This window comes from Molothrus aeneus, chromosome 16 (genome assembly GCF_037042795.1).
Source record: "Molothrus aeneus isolate 106 chromosome 16, BPBGC_Maene_1.0, whole genome shotgun sequence".
NCBI lineage: Eukaryota > Metazoa > Chordata > Aves > Passeriformes > Icteridae > Molothrus > Molothrus aeneus.
Genome location: NC_089661.1, coordinates 563,782 through 569,504, shown reverse-complemented (window position 1 = coordinate 569,504; position 5,723 = coordinate 563,782). Strand labels below are relative to the sequence as shown.

Sequence of the window (5,723 nt, the reverse complement as noted above, 5' to 3'; positions counted from 1 at the left end):
TCATTAGATGCCCAAGCAGGATTTTTTCTTCCCAAATCTTGTCCTGTGCTTGTAGCAGCAGATCGCACATGGGCAGGGGTGTGGGGATTGAGGCACGGCTACGGGCAGTAGGTCAGGAGGGGAATTCCCAGCGGCTCCCAGCTGAACTCCCAGTGCCCCCAGAGCAAGGACTACAAGGTCAAATGGAAGAACAAGCCTCAGCACCCTGTTCAAACCAAACATCTGGCTGGACATCAGCTGGAAGGACAGCCCTGGGCTGGCAAGGAGATGCTGCGCTGGGGACATAGAGAGAGGAGCACAGAGAAAGGACATGGCATGCAAATGGTTAAAGGTGTCCTTCCCACCCAGCCTATGCTGTGTGCCAATACTCCCAGCCATGTGTTTGAAATCCTTTCTGCTATCTCCTGAAAATATTTACAGTACACGCAGATAAATTAGCTGTAGTGCTTATTACGTCTCCCTGGAAATATATACAGCAGTTAAAGATGTTTAAAAAAAATAGTCAAAAGCCTTCTCTTTACTATATCTGGAAGATATTTCACAGTGCAGGGAATTTACAGGGCTGGGCGGTGGGGAAAGCGCATTTATTTTCACTCGAGTAGAGAAAGTTAAAGGACCCTTCACTTGAGTTTATTTTGATCTCTGCTTGTGAGACAAGGAGCAAGGCTGGCTGGGGAGCAAGTCAGCACAGCGAGGCAGGGGCGTGGGGCAGGTTGGGGCAGAGTGGGGATGGAGACCAGGAGCCTGGTGGCACCACGAGCTGACACACATGGATATGGACCAGCTGCTGCAGGGCATGCTGCCTGCCAGAGCTCCAGCTGTGCCTCCAGGGAAAACAGGTGACACAGAGGCTGGGGACACCAGCGCCAGGTACCCATGGAGGTTCAGAGGACAGGACACCTCTGCTAGTCCAGGCTGCCTGACCCAGGGTGGAAGACTCCCCTCTGACCAGGGGGACCACAGCCACTCTCACTCCTCAAAGACTTTCTTCCACAAACACATGCCTGTCCCCTTGCCCCAAACAGATGTTTCTGAGGGCACCAAAATTGTCCAGAGCCCCCACAGTGCCATCACAGAACAACGTCCTACCTGCACACATCTCCTCTGCTAAACCAGCCTGAGAAGCTGCTCCCATTCCCACTGCCCGCCCAAGTCAAGCAGCTCTGCCAGGACAGGGTGATGGGACATCATCACACCACTGGTTGCTTTGTGAGTTCTTGTCTGAAGGAGGAAAGTGATAACTGGAATCATCTCTGTGCACAACTTTCTTAATAACTTCCAGGTGAAAAACAAGGTGGTCTTTAAACCCACAGCAGAGGCATGAGTGGTCACACTCGTCCCATCTTCAGACCTCAAGGCTGACCCTCTTCAAATGTCCTTTTCAGAAACTCCCATATCTTCACACTGGAGTGAAAGAGCTATGGTAGAACATCACTCTTCTGTCACTCTTGTAGCTGATGTTGTCGTGTCTAGTGAAAGTTCATTGATGGAATCCTTCTCCTCCTGTCTTTTCTGGCTTCTCCCTTGGCTGAGGTTTCTCATGGTGAAGACACCTGCCAGCTCGGAGCCAAAGACCAAGGTCCTCAAATGCACTGGTTGACTCACAGTCACTGACCCAACATGAGATGACAATGTCTTCTGGGCCACTGGCACTGAGATCTGGAATCAAGCTGTTGTCCCTGACGTAAAAGTCTTTGAGAAGCCATTTGCTAATTCCCCTGAGTCACCCGCTCCCTCTGGCTGTTTTGAAATTCATATCTAATGAGTGGTTTTGGTGAAGGAATTCTGCAAAGATGCAAACAATTCCTTTGCCAAAATAAATGGAGCCAGAGCTGGCCTTATAAACATATAAATCATTTCTAGTTTTTAGCTTGCAAACAATATACTTGTTTCTTGGTGCAGATTTGGGGTACAGCAGGAGGAACAGGGTGGGGAGGAAGCCAACTGAAGTCCCCCCCCCCCAAAGGCAGCCCAGGCCTTCGAGAAAGGAGCTCCAGAAAGTCCTCCAGAAAGTCTCCAGGAGGGAGGAAAATTGGGCTTTTGACCAGCTTTTTTGGTTATTTGCTCCTCAAACCATCATCTGCAGCAAATTAACTCAACCAATTCTTAATTTGCTCTCCAAGTGAGGGATGACATGTCCTGGGCCAGGCAGGGAGGAGAAACATCCTTGGGGCTGCAGAACATTGCACTAGGGACAGTGTGATCACACTGCACAGGGCTGGCTAAACGTGCCTGCTCTTCTCTGCTTCACACAGGATTGCTACAGGACAGGAGAAAAATTGTGTAAATCACCAAAAACAGGCAGAGCAAGGCCCTGCATGGCCTGCAGTAGATGGAGCTCACTGGGCTGCAGCTCCCTCTGCCATTCCTCTGACCCCCATGACACTGGTGGGGACACGGGAGGCCCTTGGCTTTGGCACCCACTTGCCCAGGAGCTGGGTGGTGACAAACCTATGCCCAGTGAGGGGAGCTGCTCCTGTGGAAGAGGTTTGCACCGAGCTCATGCTAACCGCATTTTTTCCCAAATAAAGTGTTCTAGCGTGGTCAAATTTGAGCATATTCCAGGAACACAAGATGAAGCTCAGCCTCTCTTCCCTCTCTACTTGCCAAATTGCTTCAAAGACAGAATTTTAAAATGAGAACAAATCCTTTATTTTTTCCCTTTTCCCCATTCTTGGAAAGAGCCATGATCTTCAGCTGAAATTTTCCCCAAAAATTTAACTGGAGGCTGCAATCCATCCTGCACAAAATTGCCACCCAGCCTGGGATGGTTTAGCAAAGCTGGCAGCAGCTGCAGGCAGGGTTTTTCAGCAGGAAGCACTGAACATCCTTAAGAGTCAAGGGCACCTCCAGTCCCCACCCTGAGTACATGGAGCCCATCTGTGGCACACAGGGAGCGCAGCCACATCATTCCCAGGACACCAAGGATGTGCCTCACTCTGGCAGGGGCTCCTTCCCTTGTGCTTTTCCCAGGCCTGCAGAAGGCAGGCAGATATCCAAAGCCGCTCCTCACTTTCACAGCAGATAAGCTAATTGTCGGATGTGCCCTTTGAGATAAGCAGAGCCAGGGTTTATGAGGGAACATGTGTTCTTGGGAAAGCTGTCACCCAGCTGCAATGCAGGTGATAACCCAAGGTCGGGCAGGCTCCCTCCTCAGGGAATCAGGGTGTTCCTCAGCCAAGGGGGCTCAGGGGCAGTTGCCTTGGGCCACAGTGATGTGGTTTTTGGGGACTCCTCTCCTGCTTCCCTACTTCATTATTGCTGAGCAGGGAAACTCTGCAGTGCAGAGCACTACCAAGTCCTTGTAGAGAGAGACCCTGTTCTTCAGATGTTTGCAATTCAGCCAAAAGTTTAATGTTATTAAATACCACAAAAAAAAATCACAGTGAGGTTGTGCCAGGCTGTTGGTGATGGGGAGGATTCCCTGGCAGCACTGGTGAGTGCTGAGCCCCTGCCAGAAGCATGAATGGGAGCAGGAGGTATCTCCCCCCATCCCTGAATACTCACGTGGCTCCATCACTGTGGCACTGGCGTGGCACTGGTCAGCACTGGGGGAAGCCAAGGCACGGAAACTGAGTCTCAGTCCAGAAAGAGCTGAGCAAGAGGAAGCTGTGGGTGACCCTGCAGACTCTTCTCTAGCCAAAAACCTCCAGAGGGGGCCTGCCACCCACACAGCCTCCAGACCACATCAGGGGCCAGATTTCCAAAATTTCACAGAAATATTGAGAGCAGGGATCCCTTAGAGGCTCTTTCAGCCTGCCCTGACTGCCACCAGCCTGTCTGGGAGCAGCCAGGTCCTCAGCTCTCCACTGGGGATGGCAGAAGCTGCCATGGCACAGCAGGCTTCACCCCCATGTGAGCCACATGCCAGCAATGCTGTGCTGGAAGGCTGTGCTGCCCAAGTGACTTCCACCAAAATCTCTCCCACACAGTCTTCCCTGTCATGGGGAGAGAGCTGCCATGCTCCTCCAGGGCCACAGTCACATTCCAGGTGTGCAAGGCACAAGGGAGTTGTGAGCCAGCATGTCCCCAGTGCCAGAGGTACTAGGAGGGTGTGTGGGAGAAGGCTATGGGAGGAGACCTACTTGTCTGCCCCTCGGGGAGACTGACCCACTGCCTGGCCCTGCCTGCTCGGACAGCAGCCCTGCTACCCTGACCAGGACCTCCCAGCCTGATTGTGGGCTGGGAAAGATCCAACCAGCCTGGCTCCCAGCACTGGGGATACTCTGTCCCATCTGGCTCCCAGCACTGGGGATGCTCAGTTCAGCCCAGCCCTGATCACTGAGGATGCTCAGCCCACTCTGGCTTCCAGCACTGGAGATGTTCCATCCAGCCCAGCTCCCGTGCCACCAGCCCCAGCTGCACCTGCAGCACCTGACAGCCAAGGCCCCCCCACCTCGTGATCCCACCGTGCCCCTCCCCGGGGCTGCGGCCAGGCCACGCTCCCTCCCCCCGCGGCTGAGCCACCCTCGCTCCGCTGTCCCTTCCCACCCTGCCTTGAGCAGCCATCACTCACCAGGCTTTGATTACGGCCACAAAGGAGCCTTGGAGGAGCCACGGGAAGCTGGAGGGAGGCAGGCAGATGATGAAAGAGCTGTCAAATGGGATTAAACAGTAACCGTCTCCTACACTGCTGGGCAGCAGGAAGGGGGACAGATTGTACCGGATTGTAATGCAGGAGCCCTCCCGCTGGCGGAGCCTGCCAGCGCCGTCCCCCATGGGCTGCAGCTGCCGTGCCCGCCAGCGGGACAGAGGGACAGAAGGGCAGAAGGGCAGAGGGGCAGAGGGACAGAAGGGCGGAGGGGCAGGCAGCCCTGGCGGGCGGTGGTGCTGGGCAACTGCCCGGCAGAGAGCACCCACAGTGCTCTCCCACATCTCTCCCATATCCACAGTGACATCCCTAAGCCCTGGGTGAGACTCCCCTCCGTGTTCTCTCGTGAGCTGAGGAAGACACACTTGGAGTTCCCAGGCAGGGAGAGCCCCCAGAGCTTTGGATGGAGGCTCTGCCCACCCCTAACCTGCATCTGGTGATGTCCCCCTGTCCTCACCAGCACCTGTTGCTGCCAGCATGGCCCTGGTCTCTCCTGCCAGCCAGTTCCCAAGGGGCAGATGGTCTGGCAGGTGACACCTCACTTGAAGTGTCCTTCTTGCCAGCCCTTGGGTAGAAACTCCCTTTTTCCTTGCCTGGCCTTCAAGCAGAGGATCCCAGAGGTGGGGTAGGGGTAGGCAGATGCTTTCTCCCAATACACCAGAGCTGTCCAGGGAGTTTCTGCAGCTCCCCAGTATCGCGGGTGATGCTCACCCCAGCATGAAGACCTCTGGGGGCAGGATGGGCATTGGGGTCCATTCACACATCTTCCTGCCAAGCTCGAACAGCACAGCAAGCAGCTCAGGGGAGCTGTCAGCTGACAGCTCTGGAGCTGTCCTTTCATGGCATGGACATCTCCAGGCTTTCCCAGGGGCGCATGGCATCAGGATCTCAGCACTTGGTTGATGAAACACCAGGGTGCTGGCAGGTCTCCCAGAATGCTGAGCCACACTGCTGGCCATGTCCTGGTGCTCCCACCCCTCCATTCTCTGCTGCTGCTCTGGTTCTGCCTCCACCCCAGGACCAAGTGGCACATGAGGGTTTGGGGTGCTGGAAGCCCAGTGGGGATGCTGTTGTCCAAGGTCCCAAAAAGCCACTCATTCTGGATCTACAGACCAGCGTTGCTGGGGCTGTC

At 54.7% G+C, this 5,723-nt stretch overlaps 1 long non-coding RNA gene across 1 annotated transcript; it reads right to left on the bottom strand.

Annotated features, from left to right (window-relative positions):
• Positions 1–608: 608 nt before the first annotated feature.
• LOC136563551 (uncharacterized) lies at positions 609–4,602 on the bottom strand. The gene is made up of 2 exons (XR_010784632.1): positions 4,517–4,602; positions 609–2,260 (listed from the first exon to the last, which is right to left on the bottom strand). It is a non-coding gene; the product is annotated as an uncharacterized lncRNA (long non-coding RNA).
• Between the last annotated feature and the right edge of the window lie 1,121 nt (positions 4,603–5,723).